The 19,875-nt window shown below is 43.0% G+C and overlaps 1 protein-coding gene across 1 annotated transcript in view; it reads left to right on the forward strand.

Moving 5' to 3' along the window:
• The first annotated feature begins 1,103 nt into the window (after positions 1-1,103).
• PRDM1 (PR/SET domain 1) overlaps positions 1,104-19,875 on the forward strand; it is a 103,744-nt gene continuing 84,972 nt past the window's right edge. The window contains exons 1-3 of the mRNA XM_075747805.1: positions 1,104-1,645; positions 2,294-2,387; positions 3,120-3,158. The gene's annotated coding sequence lies outside the window, so the exon portion shown is untranslated. The remainder of the gene's footprint in view (positions 1,646-2,293; positions 2,388-3,119; positions 3,159-19,875) is intronic.

The raw sequence follows: 19,875 nt of genomic DNA on the forward strand, positions 1-19,875 counted from the left end.
TGGGAGACACCAGCTCCATTACATGGTTAATGACCACCTGCCTGTGAGCGCCGTGCAGGTGATGGGCATTTCACAGAGGCACAAGAAGAGCCTCTCTGCTCTTTTCTGGCTCTCTCTTCTCCGGTTTGAACAGTACCAACACTTAGACCAGAGGTGCTCACAGAAAATTTCCTTCTTCATACAGGAGGGCCATATCTATAAGATTGGGGTGCTTACAGTAACAAAGGGGAGCGAGACAGAAGTTGTACATCCTTTTCCTATTTAATTACTTTTTCAAAATGAAGGTATTTGTGTTGAGTGTACCTCCCACCCTGGAAATGAGCTCAAAAACCATGATGCTGGGCCAGATCCATCCCTGGCATAAACGTGGGTTGCTGGACTTGCTGTGGGTGGGGTATCCTGCTGGACCCGAGCAGTCCGTGACCGTAAGTGTGGGGGCAGAGTGTTTTGGTGGGAACCGGGGAGACGATGCTGGAGATCACCTGAGGCAACCTGCCCTGTGCCAGGTATGGCGCTGCCTCTCCAGAGGGATTTTCACCAACTCCTTTAGATGTGAAGGGACCAAGCAGGTTGAGGAGTGACAGGATGTATGCGAGATCAGTCCCACTAGAAGAAGCTGGAGTTACCTTGTTCTTCTTCTTTCCCTACTTAAAACAGCGAGAGGAGGGCTGACAGCGCTGGGCCGAGCACAGCCGATACTGCCGCCGCCCCCGCAGCGGGCCCAGGGGCGTCCCCGCACCCCGCCGGGCCTGAGGGGAGGCTGCTGCCCCTGCGCGGCCCCGCGCCCTGACTAGAGGTGTGTGTAGGGGGGGGCTCCGCTCTGCCCCTCAGCCCCCTCTGGAGCGGGGCAAGGAGCTGGGCAGCGGCTAGGCCCCTCGCTCCGGGGGCTCCTGTCAAGGCGCCGCGGCCCCCGGGAGCCCCTTGGCGGGGCCAAAGTGAAAGTGAAGCGACTCCCGAAACCCTTTGGGGGTGGCGGCAGGAGCCATGTGACAGCCGGGAAGCAGCCCGGCCGCACAGGGCTGCGGAGGGCGATTAACGGGAGGCGGCGGGGGGGGGATGGGGGGATCGGGGTGGTGGTGTATGATTTCTAACGGCTGCGGTGCCCCCCGCCCCGCCCGCCACGGCAGCAGCGCCGAGCGGCCCCGCGCCGCCTCTCCCCTCCCCGCGGTTCCGCACCGCCGGCGTCTCCCTCCCTCCCTCCGCGGCCGCACTCGCGCCCGTCCCTGGAGGCGGCGGCGGCGGCGCGGGAGGCCGGGCAGGGCGGCGGGGCAAGGCAGGGCAGGGCAGGGCAGGGCAGGGCGGGCGGCTGCCCCTTCCCTCCCCTACCCTCCGCCGCGTCCCCCTCAGGCAGGGCAGCAGCGCGCCCCGTAGCGCTGCCCTCGGGAGGAGGGACTAGCCTCTCCGGCATGGTAACGGCGGCTTATTAGGGTGGTCGTCTCCCTCTTTTTCCTTTTAATTATTATTTTTAATTTTCCTTCTCGCCGCCGCCGCGGCTGTCACTGCTCTCACCGTTACTCTTATCACCGCTCTTCCCGGGGCTCCCGGCGCGGCCCTGCCCCGCCACCCCTTTGTGCCCGGCGCGATGAGGCGAGGGGCCGACGGCCGGCGGGCGCGGCCGGCCCGCGGCGCCCGGGGGCAGCGGCAGGTAAGCGGGGCGGTGGCGAGGGGCGGGCGGGGGGGCAGGTTAGGCAGGGCAGCCGCTCTTTAGACCGGGTGCGGGCGGGCAAGGTGCCGGTGCGGAGGGCAGCCTCGCCCGCGGCGGGGAGGGCGCGGGGCGGCAGTGCGCAGTGACACCCGATGCCGGGCCCCGCCGCCCGCCCCCGGAGCAGCTCGCTCCTCACCCCCGCCGCCGCGGCCGGCCGGGTTTGTTCCTTCCTTTATTTAGGCTGTGTATAAATACTTGTTATCACCACCACCTAAAAGGACACCTTCTTACTTCCCCCTATCCCCAGTTGAGACCTCTGGGGTCTCTGCCCCTTCCCGGACTGCCCCTTGCTTTAACTCTCACTGTCCCTTCCCGATATTAAACTTGTCTCCTGCTGCGTATCTTCCCTCTCCAGCCTGCCCACCCCGCTGCCCGTCCGAGCCCCCCCCCCCCCCCCCCCCCCGCCTCCAACCTTTGTGCCTATTTTGATTTGGTTTATCTCCCCCCTTTGGTTTCTAAGGGACTTCTCTCCAACCTGTCTGTAGGTATGTTTGTGTAACCAGACACTGAGAGTAGCTGTCTGCCGAGGAATTAACTCGGCAACCCCCAAAGCTTAGTTTGCATTCAATAGAGGTGTTTGTTTTTCAGGTTTAAACCTCCAGACGGGTTGAAGAAATCGCCCGAAAGGAACCACTTGGCAGATTTTGTTTCCTCCCTTGAAATCCCACTGGACGTTGAGCAGGTGGGGGACCGGGAGAGGAGAGATTTGGGGGGGTGGGGTGGGGGGGGGGTGGATGGAGAGTGACCAGGGGCTGAGTGGGAAAAGGGCTTTAAAGTTGGAAGAGTGGAGCCGCGCTTTCCCCCTTCCCCTCCTCCGAGGGCAGGGAGGATAGCTCAAGGCTCTCGCTCTCGTTCGTTAAAAATAAATACTACAGAAGTTGGCAAATTTTGTAGTTTTAGAGAAGTGGATTCTCTCCAGGATTAACGTAAAAAATGTTGATGTTTGAGGAACTGCTCTTGCTCAACCCGTAAATAAAGTGGAGATGTTGACAGTTTGTCTAGCCTCTGGTAAATGAGAACAAAAAAACCCATTTCATTTATTGAAGGGCATCAATAATTGTGAGGGTGGGAGGGAGAGGAAAGAGTTTAACTATTAACCTTTATCTGGGATCGTAAATGAGTTGAAACTTGTGTTTCTGAAGCTTCTTTTATGCATTTGCTTTTCTGTTTTCTCCCCTCCGCTTTCCTTCCTTGGAGATGGTGAAAGGTAAATGAAAACGATGATGCTCACATTAATTGGACAAGCAGGCGATTTTATGGCTCACCAGTAAAAAATAAATGCCACGGGAAAGTTGCTGTTTGTAGTGCAAGCGGTGGGAAAGTGGTCTGGAGGGTGGGTGGGGGGACGGCAAAGCAGCGGGGCTGGCTGCGGGTTGTGCTGTTACTTCAGGGGGTTTTGGTTTTGTGTTTCCAGATCATTCACTTGAAGACGCCGGAGGACGATTTGTGGAAGGTAAGAGAGCCTTTTCCCCACCAATTCTATCCTCCGGGGCCACGTACTGTGCGTACCTGAGTTATTTGCCTTCTGGTCAGGCCCACAGTGCCAGCACACTCGTGCTGGGAAGTGATAAATAGGAGAATGCTGAGCTGTTGCGGGCCATGGTGTGGATATTGGGAAGCACAGTGGTTTTTTTTAGCAAACAAATAAGCTGCTTTTATGCACCGGGATGCTTGTTAAGCTGATGAATTCCTCCCTTCCAAAAAAGGGATACTCTTTCTTTTCTTAATCAGGACATAGCTTAGGAAAACGGGAGACGAAGAGTACAATGAAAAAAGTTTCTGTTGCGACTGTTTTCTACGCGTGGAAGTAATATGCCTAACTTAACATGTAGGTTGTTTCCAGCAAAGATGTTAGTATTAATTTCGGTATGAATTGGGGAAAAAAAATATCCTTGTACCTTCTTAATTGCAGCTTTCCCAAGTGTCTTGTTATGTTACTTTGTGGCACGATTCCTGTCTGAAGTGAAATAAAATGACTCCTACTGCTTCTGAAAATAAACTGTGTCCAGTCACCAAAACTTTTCTCCTTCCTCCAGGCTTAATGAAGTGAAAGCAGGAGATCTTGGGGAGGAGGCAAGGGTGGGAGAGATACGGGATCATAAAATTTGGCAGAGCAAGTGATTAGAGGGGGTGTTGTCTTTGTTAGTTTGTCAGCGTTGGAGTTACAAGCAAAAAATGCTGTTCCAGTAAATGCAAATGCAAGTAATTCAATTGAAAATTGTAAAAATGCTTTCCCGATTTTTTTTTTCCTCAGGAAGAACAGTGTTTCACTTGATTGTCATTATTTTGTCATTCTCTTGTCCAGTAATCAAAAATACAAAGGCCAAATAATGCTACTTATGCTCATCAGTTACTGTAGAAATCTGTACAGCACACTCAGTTCTGAGGGAGTTCCTCTTCCCCCCCCTTTAAGCGAGTCCCTGCCAGCAACAAGTGTGTTGATATACTGATCTGAAGCACTTGGGCACGATGCCAACTCAAGCAATTTAAATGACATGGTTAATAGTGTCTCTACTGTCCTTATCACACAGTAGTTGTCTTTAATAAACTCAGTGAACTTCCAAGTGATAATCATGGATGACAAATTAACTTGAGCCCTAGCTCTCCTGTTCAGATGAACTCCGGTTTGCTTTGATTGATAAATATTAAATGCTAATTCCAGATGAACTATAAGAATTTGCAAAATATACCTCTCTAAATATGTGATTTCTTTCAGGCAAATAAGAGCCAATTAGATTATCTGAAGGAATTTCTAATGCTAAAGTGTTACCACAGATTCTACTGCTAGCGGTGTCATTTTCTGAAGTTTTTCTGTAGTAATAAATTTATGTGGGACACTGCATCCTTCAAACACTTCAAAAGAGGAAATAATTTTACATAAAGTAGGTAAGCCAGTATAATATGTCTAACAAATTCAAACAATTAAATTCCAGTAAAGTATTTTGGATGGAAGTGAAAATGATTGTTCCATCAGTTTCAATTTGAAATAGGTAACCTTTAAAAGCAGCTAATATAATTTCAGAAGTATGCATACTGGCAAACAGTAGGCATTTTCACAGTGGGATTTTTAAACTTTTTTTTGTACCTGTAGTACTCACACTGACTGTTCCCCTTGTAGAATTAAAAGATTACGACATACTATGAAACTAAGAAGAAGAGGCAGAGTAGTACAATTGGCAGTTTGACTGCAAATTGTATGTATGATTGCTTAGATTATGGTTTTTATTTTTTCAGATATTTGATCCTAAAAATATCTTTGCTAGGTCTCATCTTCCTGATTTCCAAACCTGGTAAATCTTGCCAAAAGCCGTAGAAATGCTCATGTTCTCAGCAGCTGTTAAGAGCTTGCTAAAGCGCTTAATAATAATGTATTTCATGTCTTGTGGCTGTGATTGAAAGACAGTGCTGTGTGCTTAACTGATAAGTTTGGAAATGCTGCTTTTAATTGTCAAGATTGTATTTTTGAAAATTAATACATTAATTCAGATTGTCTGATGTTACAGATTTGATTTCTTGTGGCTTTGTTTGCAAAATTCATTCCTTTGAGACTAGGTTCTGCCTATGTCTTAAAAGTAACAATAGATAAATAATAAAAATTGTCAATTACTTTACTAAAAGCCTTGTACAAATGAAGTTTGACAGACTTTTTTTTTCATTTTATGTGTCACCAATCATACTATAGCCACAACAAAAGTTATTTAAGTGTTAGCTTTTGTAAAAGTGAAAGACCCAAGAAGTACTGAAATCTTATCATGAAACTCCTATGGCCCAGAGAATGAGGCAAAGAGGGGAATGTGCCTTTATTTATATATTCACTATATTTTAGATGCGTTAATTTCAGTTATTCCTCGACAGGATGGATCTGCCCTATTCATTAAAATTAAATATTCATTGGTTCCAAGTAACATTTGGAAAGATACTCAATGACGTGAAGGCACAGCATTTCCAGAAACGCTTTTTGATAGTTGATAGTTCACTCCTCCTTTTAGGATGCTCTGAAATTATGATAGTGCCTTTCCGATACTCAGGATGTGAACTTAAAAGTGATCTTCATTGTTAAGCCTTGTAATTTATGAGTTTTTTCCCTGCAGCCCTCCTCAAACCTGATAGCTCTTTCAGTTTCACAGTTGGCCTCATGTTCCACTTTTCTTTTTGCTTTGAAGGCTGTGCAGAAGGCTTGTCAGGGTTTGCAGTTGCACTGCTTCGTGCAGGGCTGGGTGGCTGTGCTTGAAACCATATGGGTGTTACTCTTCAAGAATTGTTGCCACCGTTCCCGATTCCTCTTTCTTATTAAAACCAATGCTAAGGATCTCTTCATTAGCAATGTATTACATTAGAAACCACATGCTAAACATCATGTACTTTCATAATGACATTTTGAAAGATAAGGCCTTGAAGACTTGTCGGGGGGGGGGAGGGTTGGTGAAAACTGAGCACGTTAAATGCACAGAAAAAGTGTTCAGGTTCAGAAAGATTTACATATGCAGCGCATCTGAACCATTTCTCTGTATAATCTCTTTCTCTTTTATCCTCCCTTGTTTGCCATGTTCATCACTTAAGACCTGAAAATGCTAGCATGAGTAATAAGCACAATCTTACTACTGTGAGGAATGCCACTGAAGTAATTGGAATAATTTTTGGTAAAGCAGTGCCCTGTGTTTGCAGAATGGGCTAGCCCTTGTCTTTTAAGCTCTGCAGGGCAGGGAATTGTCTTCGAAGTATTTTCTGTAAAGTGCCTGGCATGTCTGTGTGCGCCAAAAAATGATAAATAATAACAAACAGTAGTTGACAATTTATGTAGACTTTTTAAAAAATTATTATTATTTTGGAATTTGCCTATAGGGTACTTTCTAGCAAAAAGAAAAATGCCAGAGTGGCTTCCAGCTGGGGCAAGATGTGCTCTGACGGCTGAGAAGCTTTTAATCGAAATAGAACACACATTTAATCGATAGTATCTTCTGTGAAGCTGTCGGGCCAAAACATCAACTGGCGTAAATCAGTGTATCTCCACTGAAGTCTGTAGAGACACGGCTGAATTACACCAGATGATGTGAGCGTCCTTTTTGGCTTTAAGAGTTTTCCTTTAATCTTCTTGCCACTTAAACTTTTACTATGATCTGCCCACATTCCAGAAATGTGGAATGAAGATGGGAGAACGTTTCCTTACTTTCCTCCTCCTTTAAGCCTTTGGTGGCTTTTCTTTTGCGTGAATACATGCTTTATTAGTTATATATGCTCTAGTCTCTCCTTCAAGCCTGTGAAGGTAGCTGTCCTCCTCAAAATTACTCCTGAAAAGGAGTGTCATTATATTCAGAAACACTCCAGTCTTGTCTAGCTTGCCACATGCAGGTGTATTGCAAGTAGCTTCCTGATCATACTGTATTTGTGATTAAAGGTTGTTAGTAAGCCTCTTACTAGCAATTTGTGTCATGTGAAGAAGTTTAGAAACATTACCCCCCACATCTATTTCCCAGAATAATTCTATTGTGTCTGCCAAGTGTCTTAATGTTTTAGTTACTAAACTGCATCATCCATATGAAGTAATTGAAAATGCTGAGTGTGTACATCTTGTGTGGTGGGAAGACTCAAATGACATTTGGGCAGTAAAGAGGAGAAATAAATGAATTTGCTTTATCTTCCAAGCGTCTAATAAACATTTTTGAAGGCAGTGTTAGTAAACTAGTTTTTGTTAGGCGTGGGAAAACTGTGTTTGAGTAGAGTGCCACTTGTTTTCAAAAGTTCAAGCTAAACCTTATTCTTTCCTATTGAAGCATAATGCCATTTTTAGAATTTCAGCATAAATATTTTTAACAAAACTTGCTTTATTAAGTAATGCAGAAAAGTAATCGAGTTTGTTAGATGACTGCCCAAAATTGATGGTTTTGAAGAAAGCTGGGATACTTGTGACTGTGTGTGTGTTTAGATTTGGAAGCAATAGAGAAATTATAAATCCTAACATCCTCACCCCCTTCTCCCCCCAGCTATGGGGACAACGTGATTAACTGCCTAATCATACATTTTTGCTCAAACATCGTCTCACCCTATACCCAGTTTTTCCTGAGCTTTATAAACTAATAATCTTCAGTGGAAAAAAAAAAGTAATAAGATGAAAATATTGTGCCCAGATGCTGCACTGCAGAAGGTCGCATAGAAATGTCTGTAAAGCCTGATAAAGAGTGGATTCTGCAAGTGGAAACGAGCATACTCCGTTTCCTTTGAACTGACTGGAAAGTTACTTTCCTCTTTCCAGCTTGCCAGTTCTTCCAGAGCTATAAAGGACCGTAGTAACTAAACCTTTCAGCAACATTTTATTAAAGCAGGAAATATATGTAATTACAACATTTCAAGTGACTCAATAAAGATACATAGAAAACCAATAATATATGCAATAATTTTAGTTCTTACAGGCGCTCAGATGTCGATTTCCTTTTTGTTTGTAGTTAGGAAAAATTTTGGATGGAAATGGGGCTGCGAAAGGGCAAGAATTGATGCCAAAAAATAAAGCACGTTTCAGAGCCTGTCTTGATTTTATTTTCTGTCGGTGATACAGTCTTTGCAGAAAGTGAAAATGTTCTAACAAAACTCTAAACTCGACTGTCAGGTTGTAAGAGTTAACCATTTTCAAAAATGTGTGATTCCTCAATATACTTCCAGCTTGTGCAAGAAGACATGTTTTCAGTCTTTTTTTTTTCCTTTTTTTTTGGTATCTATTTTACTATCAGAAACACTTTGCAGGTCTTAAATTAGTCCTGGTGGGACATCAGCTCCAGTTGAGTTATAACAGTTTATAGCGGCTGAGGATCTGATATAATACTGACTTGAGAGCCTGGTCCTGCTAATGTAACATTCAGTGAAGTCAGATTTCATAGATAGCATGTTATGGTAAGGAAAATTGAACATCTAGATTTTTATCCAATTATTTCCTAAAAATACAATTTTATAAGATGCTTTCATAGGAGAGGGAAGTCCTGTTATTTCACTGGTTTTAATGTTTTTCTTAAACTTCTGTATGTTATTTACAAACTTCAGCTAATGATGAAGAATCAAATGCCATAAACTTGCATTGTAATTTGCTATGCCTAATGGTGGTTTTAGGGTTGCAAATACTTCGCTGGCATTAATTTAAAGCTAAACCAAAATAATTTCTCCGTTCATTTCCTTGAGATTATAACACCGGTTTATGGATTGGAGAATGATTTCTGTTACATATTTTTCAAGTAATTTTTTTTTAATGTTTTTAAAGAAATTGCAGAAGTGTATGAAAGACAAGAGGTGGATGTGGGGAAGTGATTTAAAGAAAGTAAAAAAAGAAGATAAGATAATTTTTAAAACGAAGCTCAGTAAAGCTAGAAATGATTGTTATTGTGTGAACTTTATTCCTAAAGAGAAAAACCCCCAAAACCCCCAAAAGATTTTTCTTTTGAAGTTTTATAAATATTGTAAAACAGTTGAAGAAATTCTATATTGAGGATTGCTTTTGTCTGTAGTGAGGATTTTTTAAGGCTAGATCTCAGAGGATTTTATATATTAACTACAGATCACTCACGGCCAGTCACAAAAACTCTGCATGATGCCTACTCATGTAAGGTTTTTGTTTTGAAATCAAACTTTTTTTTTTTTTTTTTGTTTCTGCATTGTAAACAATTTGAGTAATATTGGACACACTACATTGAATAGCAGAACACCCAAAAGTTTGGCCGATCGGGCGTTTTCTCCTTCCACCCTTGCTCTGCAGTCGTGTTTGCGCAAGTTAAGTGTCCAGTTCTATGAATCTGATTGCAGCGGGAGGGGAACACATGGGACGATGCAGACAGAAAGTTGTTCGCGTGGGAGTGTTCGCAAAATCAGAGCCTTGTACTGTAAGTTGGCCGTCACGATTTCAAACTGAAAGCATATTAACCTATAAGCTTAAAAATAGTTACCCTTAATTTAAATATGCATTGACAGAATCCTCAAGGCTTCTAAGTGCTCTTCTGCTGTGACTTCGTATGCTGAGGCATCTATTATAGAACTTAGCAATGAGGGGGAAAAAAAAAAAAACAACCAGAAAAAATATATCTGATCAAAGCAATTGTTAGAAATGACACTATTTGATAAGATCATCTACTGAAAATAAAGGGGGAAATGAGATCTGACTGAGGTAAAACCAGGTAAATAGCTTTCAGCTCTGCTTTTGTTATTCAAGAAGAAAGAGAAACAATAGGTGCTGTTTAGAGTCAGGAGCTGCCCTTCTAACCTCTGCTGCTCTTAAAATGCCTGAAGGTTATTGCATGGTTCATGGTGGCTTTTATGCTTGTAGTTCAACTTTTAATTTTCTAACAAAAGGAGATGCAGTACCAGCCTGCTGATAAACGACGGGCAGAACAATCGGAGAGAAAAAAGGAAAAATTCCTCAATGCTTTTTTCCTCCTTTCCAGTTACTGAAGTATACTGGCATATTTTTGACAGAAGAAGAGCACTGCCTCCTGTGTTAAGCTACCAAAGCTGGAGATTGATTTTTAAAAAGTAGGAACATTATTCCTACAAGGATAGGATGTGCTTTTACATAGCCCAAACAAATGATCTGTTGCATGCTGTTACGGGGAGTGATCTGAACATCCACAGGGGCTGTATCTATTTCAATAAGATTTCTAATTCTTGCTGCACTGGCAAAATCAAGTTGAGTTAGCCTTAAATCCAGGCTTCTCACCATCAGATCTCCAGCTGCCTGGCCCAGAAGCGTTTCTGCTGAGCACGAGAAGCATCCTTTCTCTGCGAGTTGTAAAGCGGTGCACAGCGTAAGTAACAGGGACGAACGGCAGCCAGCTCTTTGGTCCTGTCCTTCTACGTGCTGCTTGAATTTGTTGGCATGATCATTGCCAGTGTTTAGAATACCATGCTTGCTGTGATGCTTTGTACTTGGATACTGGTGCAATCAGAGAAGGGGTCAACTTCTGAAGGTATTGTTTTCCAGCACAGCTGAAAGTAATGGAATGTAACAGTTTTAGGAATGTACACCTGTGAGTATATAATAAGAGAGTGTCTGTTTGTGTATTTTCATCACTGACATTCAGATCAAAGGTCCCCTAGGTGTTGCTGTAGTAAGAAAAAGGGAAAGGGGCCACATGTCTTACCAACTCTGACCTGTCCTCTTGCTTGTTGTTTGCAAGTTTTCACTAGAAAATCACTCATGAGCCTGCTTCGATGAGGTGACTTATTTTCAGGGGTTCACTTTGTGCATGTGGATAGTCAGTTCAAAAAATGGCAGATTCACGTCTCTGACCAAAAGAATAAATAACTATCACCAAGTGCTGCTGCTTAAATATCAGAACTGATACCCAATTTTGCATTGGATGGCACTGGGATATTGTCACAAATACTTAAAAAAACCCCCATTGTGTTCTGAGTGTTACTCCTGGGTAACTGATGCCAGAAAGGCTGACAAGTAAGCTGAGAAACATCTTCATCTCTACAAACACATACCAGCTTAAGCATCTTCCACCCTTTCCAACTACATGCCAGCCAAAACAAAAAGCTGAGGAGGAGTCTGTCTCTTGCCTTCCAGCTTGCTTACAGCTAAGGAAAATGTATCCCAAATGGAGGAAGATCCCCCAGGCCCTGGAAATTGTTTAATTAATCATCACGTTCAGCCTGCTCATCAAATGGCTTTTCTTTTCTCACAAGGGCAAATGAAAAAGATTATTACACCTGGGAGAAACAATGACACCTGTTAAATCTTCCTCTAATGTTAAGCACAGTTAAAAAAAAAAAAAAAGAAAAAGAAAAATATTTAATTCTAGATATGCAGAATAAGTAGAACTATGCTTGCTTTCTTTTTATGTAGGTTATGTGGGATTTCTGCTGGTACATACTTGAGTCATAATAATTTATGCTATTACACCTGGCAGTAATTCTCCTCTTCTTTAACTCAATTTGCTTAAATCAGAAATACTAGCTTTTTTATTAAGGTAGAGAGACTCTCACTGTCAAATTTTTACTTGCTTCTGTGACACATTCTACTTGATTTCTGTATAATAAAGGTGTTTTACATGAGAGTCAAAACTGCCCTCACCAGAGTCTTCAGTGGTTTTCTGCTTCTGTTGCATTAACATTTTGGTCATGATAAACGTCTTGGCAGCTTATGATGTAATTTATCATGTTGCTTCAGCACTGGGGCTTTGTCAGCAACAGGGAATCTCAGGAGGAATTTTCCATTGGCTCAACAAAGCCAGCAGCAGCACTGTGAGAATTTTACATGAAAATCTGAGTGTAGACATGGCCTAAGGGAAACTACTCGTGTGTCTGATTTTGGGGCACGTTTGGTAAGAAGTAGTAAGCCAGGGGTGTTGGGCAACTGTGGTCATCGAGCTTGCTGTCCGTGCTCAATGCGTGTAAGACCTCTTGCAATCTTTTCTCAACATGTTGTGGAAAGTTATTAGTGCTTTGATAATACACATTTTTCTCTTTCCCTGTGGGCTCTGCAGCTCCAGTTTGCTCTGGATGAATTCCTGGGGCACATTGTTTGCTTACTGTACTCAGGCTTGGGAAATTAGTATCTTATTAGGCGATAAAGACTGTTGTTTGGACAGTTTGATTTAAGATATTCTTTCCGAGATAGACAGTCAGATCAAGTCCTCATTTTGCTTTATCCGGATTTATTCCACAGAAAATCACAAGCTGGGTATAATTTGCAAATGTTTGCTTTAGTTGCAGTTTTCACAGTGTGTTCTTCCAGTCGAAGGGTGGGGAAAATATGCAGTAAGGCCTGTGACACCATTTCACACAACCCTCGGCCACATGGTTTTATTTTATTTTTGCTTTTTTTTGGCAGGCACTAAAGGGGGTGTTAATTCGTGGCCTGCTAATTTTGCTTAGAAGGTCTATTCAGCCACCAGCACAAAAAAAGGGTTACCAGCCCTGCTGTTGCCTATGGCAGCTGTGCTGCAGCAGCAGCACGTGCTACTATGATCACGAGGCTGGATTGTTGTAATTCCCTCGCAGTGAAGCCTTCAGCCCAGCTTCTCCTTTGCTTGCCCGCCGCTTCTTTGGAAAGCAGCAGCGTGGTCGCTTGTCAGCCAGGGGTACTGTAATGCTTGCTGTGTCAGCCCTCTATTTTTTTGGGTTGGCAAGCTATGTAATTGTGACTTGCATAAGGTGGTGCTGGTCTATGTGGTAGGACCTAGTTACCTTAAAGATCGCTTCCTGGAGCTTCGGTCTGAAGGATGTTTGCCTTCAGATGCTAACCTGTTTAATTTTCCCACTGTTACATTGGCTACGAGCAGGGGTGGTAAATGTTTACCTACTGGACCCTGCCCCAGCCATTCAGGTTCACCTCTAGTCCATCTTTGGTTATTTGGCCAAAGTGGCATTGTTCCAAAAGGTGCAGGTCCTCAACAGTTTAAGATCTCTCTTGCCTTCCAGTTCCTGCCTTCTCCCTCGCTCTAGAGCTGGCTCGCAGCTGATGACATACAAGCCACCTTACAGCCCTCAACCTGCAGACTAAGATGCAGAAAATCAAGTAGCTTTCTGCAGGGTTATCTCTGTGAACTAACTGGCTTTTCACGGGAGCGGACGTGCTCCATCGCCAGCAGCAAAGATACGGTGCGAGCAGCCAGCCTGGACAAGGGGGAACGGTAGCACGGCCCTAGCACCAACCCGGTTTAGTTACCTTGAAAGTGTTGCAAAAATGCAGCTCTCTGCTAGCACTGTGGTTATTACACATATTCCTAAGCAGGAAGGCCTTGTCACTGTTTTATCACATGTCTGTACACATGGGAGGGCAAGACGAAAGCTGGGACCTTTTATGCATCGCTTTTTAAGGGCCTGGGGGTGTTTGTTTTAAATGTTACCAAAATCTTTGTGGTTGCCAGTGACTGAGAGCTGGTCTGTATTGTCATATTATTTTTCTTTATGTTCGGAGATAATATATCAGCATAATAATTGCCAAACGAGGAAACTATACCACTTTAATTTAAACCCAAGGAACAAGGGTGCATCTGTCCTGCTTTCTGCAAAAGACTTGGCAATACCATAGCAGGCATTTTTGGCTGAGGCAAGGAGTCTATTTGCAGTATTTACGTAAATATTTTTTTCTGGAGGAAATGCCACTCACTGTACTTCATACTTAAGGTGATCAGCCAGTGGGAGAAAATGAGTTTGTTGCTGTTTAGCTTGCTAAAGAAGATAAACCACTCTCTGCTCATGTTTTTGCCTTTTAAATAGCAGAATTTTTTATCTTCCCTGTTTTGTTTTCCCTAAAACAAGGCTAAGGAACTAAAGCAAACTGTCTGAGTCTGGAATCAGGAATGATAAATCTTTTATTAAATTTATTTTCTTATTTTGGTCATCAGCTGAAGTGTTAAAAAACAATCAAATCCCCAAAATCTGAGTGTATGACATGCGTAACAAAAAAAGAACAGCAAAAGTCTGATTAAAATACCTTGTCCTGCCAATTGCTTAAGTTTTCGTCTCTCGATATATGTGATGTTAAAACCCAGCAAAAATAGCTAGCGAGACGGAGAGTTCAAGGAGAGGAGGTGGGAAAAAAAACTCTAGACAGAAAGGTGGATTTTGATAAAAAGCTAAATGCAGCAACAAGCAAAATGCCTTCTGTCCTCAGAATACTGTTAAAATGGGTTTGTTTAAGTTTCATCCTCAGAGGGGCTTTGTTCTGTTCCAGTGTTTCATAGGATAAAGTGATTTTTATGTCTTTTTCCCTTAAATATAAGTGGGATTTCTCTCAGATAAACAAAGTAACACACACTCAAAGCCTCTTTCTGCCTCATTTAAACACCCCACCTTATCAAAACTCCATTTCCATGAGTGATGGATCTTGGCTCTGGATGGGAGAATGAAGTATTCAATTACCTTATTTTCATGTGCTAATGAAGCAGAATGTGGCTTTAGGGGGTTTCTTTTCAGCAAGGTAGCCTGTTTGGTTATGCACATGCCGCCTTCTTATGTTTCCTTCCACGTCTCTGTCTACACTCAAGCGGTGGTCTTAATGGGCACCAGTGGCTAATCTGTCTGCCTGACAACAAGCCTTGGCCCTCTGCAGCGCAGCAGGAACAGCCCTGGCCTGTAATTAGCGGAGCCATCAAACCAACCGTTCGGCTCCAAACGATTTCTTTTGGCACCTCTTGCAACAACTTTATATGCTGAAAATCCGCGAAAGTTTGTTTTCGCTCACTTTTCTTTGCATGGTGGAGTGCTGATGTTAGCTCTGCAGTCATCAGCAGGTTTATACTCCGATAACTCTGGCTGTCCTCAAAATGGGAAAGGTACAGTTTAAATGTTTGCTGTCATTTGTTCGACAGAGCTTAAAAGTGCAGGTGCATTTGTGATGGAGTGTCCCACAGTAAAGGCAAGTATTTTTTGTATGTCGTGCAGCTGTTGATGCAGTAGAGGTATGCACTCAGCTCAGGCAGACGGAGTTACTGTTCAGTACGGGCACCCCTCCTGTGGCATCTTCTGTCAGAGGTACTGGTTTAAAGGGTGGGATCGTTCATACTCTCAAAGCTATAATATACTTTAGGTGATACCTCCTTAGCCGCAGTTGAACATCCTTTTAGCACTGTATAATAAAAATTAACACACCATGGGGGTTTTCCTAGCAACTGTATGCTAGGAATTACTGTGTCAGCTTCACCACAGTGGATGATGGAGGGAAATAACCATCCAGGAGTTACTCACTGCCAGTTATGAAGTTCTATTTTGAAAGGGATGCTCTGAGATGTCACTTATGAAGTTGAGGAACTGGAAAAAGGCAACCAATTTCCCTTTTTTCCTTCCCCCAAAGAATGAAATGAAAAAGCTTTACGTTGAAACAGATATCCAAGAGTTTGAAATTTTTTTTTTTTTTTTTTTTTTTTTGTGGAGACTTCTACAGAAAGTGAAGAGCGACTTAAATGGTAGGTGTAAGAACAGTAACCTTCAGTTCTCCTGTAAAACATTAACACAGGGAGCAAAAGACTTTTAATATATTACACATTTTTCCCCTAAGATTCATAAAGAATGTTCCTAAGAATTATTCAGCAGCACAATGAATCTCTGCTCCCGCTAACTGATGGTGACTAGTAAGTCAAAGGAGGAAGTGTAATAGACACTGAGTAGTAGCATGGGTTTTGTAAGGTGGGTGTTCTGGATTCTCCTGGAGGAAAAATAGAGGAAAAGAAATGTATGAAAACAAAAATTGAAACCGTTGGATATTCTTTTGATACAATCTTTCACAGAGGTACTAAAGTAAGTGTAGTGGTAAAGTCCTGTCATGAATTAAAACAGGTGGAAAAAATAGGAGGCCAGTGATAATAGTCCTCAGCTCTCAACCTGGAGGAGACTCCTATGTAAGTGTAGCTTTAAAAAATTGGTGTCAGGGGTGGTGTGTGTTTAGGCAGAGAGAGATCAAGAAGCAGCCGTGATCAGTGAGGTTACCTGGCCAGTGGTTTGAAGTTACGTATGTTGAGGGTGCTGGGGGAAGATAACTCGAGAAGTACGCAAGAAAATTAGGTAACTTAGTAACTCACATTGTGGCTTAAGTACGTCGCAAGCCAGATTTGATTGATGCAGTGACGTTACCGGTTCCTCTTCATGGAAATAAGGCCAATAGTGTGTTCTGCCGCAGTTGGATATGACTTTTCGTGCAAATGCCCTGGCCTGCACAGCTCCCAGGAAATTCACCTCGTGTGGAGGAAATTCCCGGCATGCTTCCTCTCCCTCCAGCCTTCCTCCCCTGGCGGGGGCGGGGGGATTTCCGTGCCTCTCCCTTATCTCTTGGCTATGCTATCTCCAGAGTGAGGGGAGGGAAAATAAGGTGTAGTTGGAGCTGTGCAGAACACTGGCTGCCTTTGGAAACCAGAGAGGCATACTGCGATCTGAACCTAGTCACAGCAGCTCTTTTATCCCTTAAATTTGGGGAAACAGTCCTGTGCTCTTTAGTTAGAGTTCGGTAAAAGAGGTTTTCGTGACTAATACTTTGTTTGCCAAAATGTGCTGTTCTGGAAAGCAAAGCAATTGACTTGGCTGGTTATGAGTTCAATTTGTTGTTCTGGTTATGAGTTGGAGAGTTTTCAGTTGAAACATTTTTAAGCTTTTAATTTCTTTAATCATTCTCAAAGCGCAGCATCTCAGAATGTCCCTTTCAAAATAAAACACTTTTTTTTTTTTTAAAATACACAAATTTTCTTTGGAAACCCTTGATGAGACATGTTTTGTTTCACATTGCTTAACATTCTTCATTCGTCCCAAAACAAAACTTTTTCACTGTGCAGGAAAAAAAAACCCTCCTGCCTTCTTAACTGGTTTTGAGACAATTCTCCTCCCCTCCACCCCCTTTTCGATGTCTCTTTCTTGGATCTGAGTAGTAGAACGTCTGGTATCTCAGTGTGGCTTGAAGTTACTAAAGCAAACTTTCCAGAGTTTGGAAAAAAATAAAGGGAAGCAACATAGCAGAACGTCTCCTGACTTGAAAAAGTAAACTTGTTTATACTGCTGCACTCAGCACTGGTCAGCTTGGCAAGAGCAGATACTTAACGTGCATTCGGAGCTAGTAGTAAATTAGAATTAGTAGTACACTGCATATCTATTTTACAAAAGTGTATTTCTTCTCAGAATAAAAAGTTTGTTACTTCTTTAGTTACTTAGGCTTTTAGCTTATTTCCCAGGTGTTTTTCAATTGAGAACATCTCACTGAAGTTGTTCATTTTAAATCCTCTCTCACTTTCTAGTCCTCATACACCAGCACCTTGCTGCACCATTTCCACTGGAAACATCGCAGAGGTATTTGTTTCCACAAGCATGTTTACTAAACTTAGAAGTTTGTAAACTGTTGTGTTTTGGCAAACTCCTCTCAGAAAACCTAAATTTTTCAGCACTCTCCATTTTAGAATGATGATGAAAGAGAAAAAAACATTTTATGGTGGTAGAGGTAATATCTTCTAAATTATTTTATATTAGGAGAAATGTTGAGTTTGCTTTTCAGTGAGATGTGTCCTGGGGACTGTGATGTAGCTTTGTATATTTAAATAGGCATAATTCCTAGGCATGAATTTTGTGTGAGAAGTGGTTATCTTACTGCATCTCATCTCACTGCAGAGAGAACTGTGAAAGTTGTATGATCATACAGTATAACTTTTGTATATAATGGGTATATACAGTATAACCACTGAATTCAGAGTACTGAATTGCACTATTCAGTGCCTGACAGATCATAAGAGGTTTGTGTGTATTATTTGTGGCTTACCAGTATCTGAAGGGGACCTACAGGAAAGCTGGTGAGGGACTGTTTATCAGGGAGGGTAGTGACAGGACAAGGGGTAATGGGTTTAAGCTGAAGGAGGGTTGATTTAGGTTAGATGTTAGAAAGAAATTCTTTACTGTTAGAGTGGTGAGGTACTGGCACAGGTTGCCCAGAGAGGTTGTGGAGGCCCCCTCCCTGGAAGTGTTTAAGACCAGGTTGGATGGGGCTTTGGGCAATGTGGTCTAGTGGAGGGTGTCCCTGCCCGCAGCAGGGGGGTTGGAACTAGATGATCTTTGAGGTCCCTTCCAACCCAAACCATTCTATGATTCTGTGATTACTTTAGAGATGCACAGACTAACAGTCCTCTTTCTGCCTGGTTATATTTAATGTAAAATTTATCTCTACTAAGAAATATAAAGCCAACAGTCTCAATAACTAAACAAAATCAAGAAGAATTGCAAGAAGAGTACAAAAATAGCAAAAGACATCTCAAGAGGAGAAGTCTCTCTCCCCAGTGAATTGATTACAAACTGAAGATTAGCATTTAGATCATGCTGTTTCTTGCATATCAGTCATCTTATGCGGACATATAGTGTCATTAAATTCTATTGTGGCAAGATAGGCAGACACATATCTTGGGGAAACTGAAAGCATTTACAGTTAAAACCCCATACCATTGCATTGCATTCAACCTGCAAACCTTCATGCATAAATAATCATAAAGCCACATTTAAGGCTGTTGTGTGTTGGATTTCACTTCAGCTTCTGAGTAAGCTGAAGGACCCGAGCAAGTAAAGCCACGACAGTAGCCTGTTCTAGAGGTGACCAGAATATGGTAAATGTCAGAAATCCACATCTGAAATAAGAGGTCGCACGCTCTTTACCAAGCGCAGACAGAGAAAAAAGGCTCTTTGATGTGGCTGTAGTGTAGTATCAGCTTTGTCTCTGACAAGACCTCTGCGCTGCAAACTTGATTTGTGTATAAAAGGCTGTACTGTTGGGTGGAAGGGCTGATACAGGCTTATCCTTCCTGTTGTCTCCACCCCCACCCGCCTTCTGCACCTCTCGGGTGATCTCTGTTTTGGCTGGCTTGAGTCTCAGCCAGCTAGTCGTCATCCCAGCCCAATCACCTAAAACCCCTGGATAATCCCATTCCAGTGCATAAACCAGAACAGCCATAACAGCGATAAACAATTGCGTAGCAGCTGCTTATTGCAGACGTACACCCCCTGGAGATGCCTCGGGAGGCAGGGGGACCTCAGATGCTCCTGCCCAGAGAGCAGCACCTCAGGTGGAAAATGCTACCTTGGTGTCTCCCTCTGGTTCCCAGCAGACATAGCGATTTCTGTACCTACAGCAATTCATGCAGTTGCTGAATGTATACCCCTTCTTAACATTAGCGTTGCTTTTCACCCCACTGCTACTCCTACTGTGCCTGGGGGCATGACCTACATAGCAAGTACCTAAGGGTCCCTCTTTCATGCTTTCCTCTTGCACAGTCCTCCTTTGCCCAGGCATTGTCACCATAAAGGAGGTAGTTTTGGTATATCTGATCTGGCAGCATAAGACAGGACAGTGCCTGTTACAGATTAGATTTTTGTACATGGAGATGTGAATATAGTAAACCTTCCAATACTGTCTTTTGTAGACAGGCAGGAACATGGCAGGAAAATGGTAAAGGATGAAATGACCAAGAGCCTCTAGTTGGGGCCACTTCACTGCCCTTCTCCTATACTCCTTTCACACTGCCACTGCCTTTTAAGTAGCTTTATGTTTTGGAAAAAAAAGGGGTTAGGTATTCTGCTAGGTAAGACATGTCCTTCTAGTCACATTAATGTTATTAAGCTGTTACATGGATCATTGGTCCTCGTACTTCAGCCATGAAACCGTGTTGGCTGGTTTGAGAAGAAATGATCCTCAGCTCTTGCATAAGTACCACTTGCCTTAGGGTAGCCGA

This window comes from Balearica regulorum, chromosome 3 (assembly GCF_011004875.1).
Source record: "Balearica regulorum gibbericeps isolate bBalReg1 chromosome 3, bBalReg1.pri, whole genome shotgun sequence".
NCBI lineage: Eukaryota > Metazoa > Chordata > Aves > Gruiformes > Gruidae > Balearica > Balearica regulorum.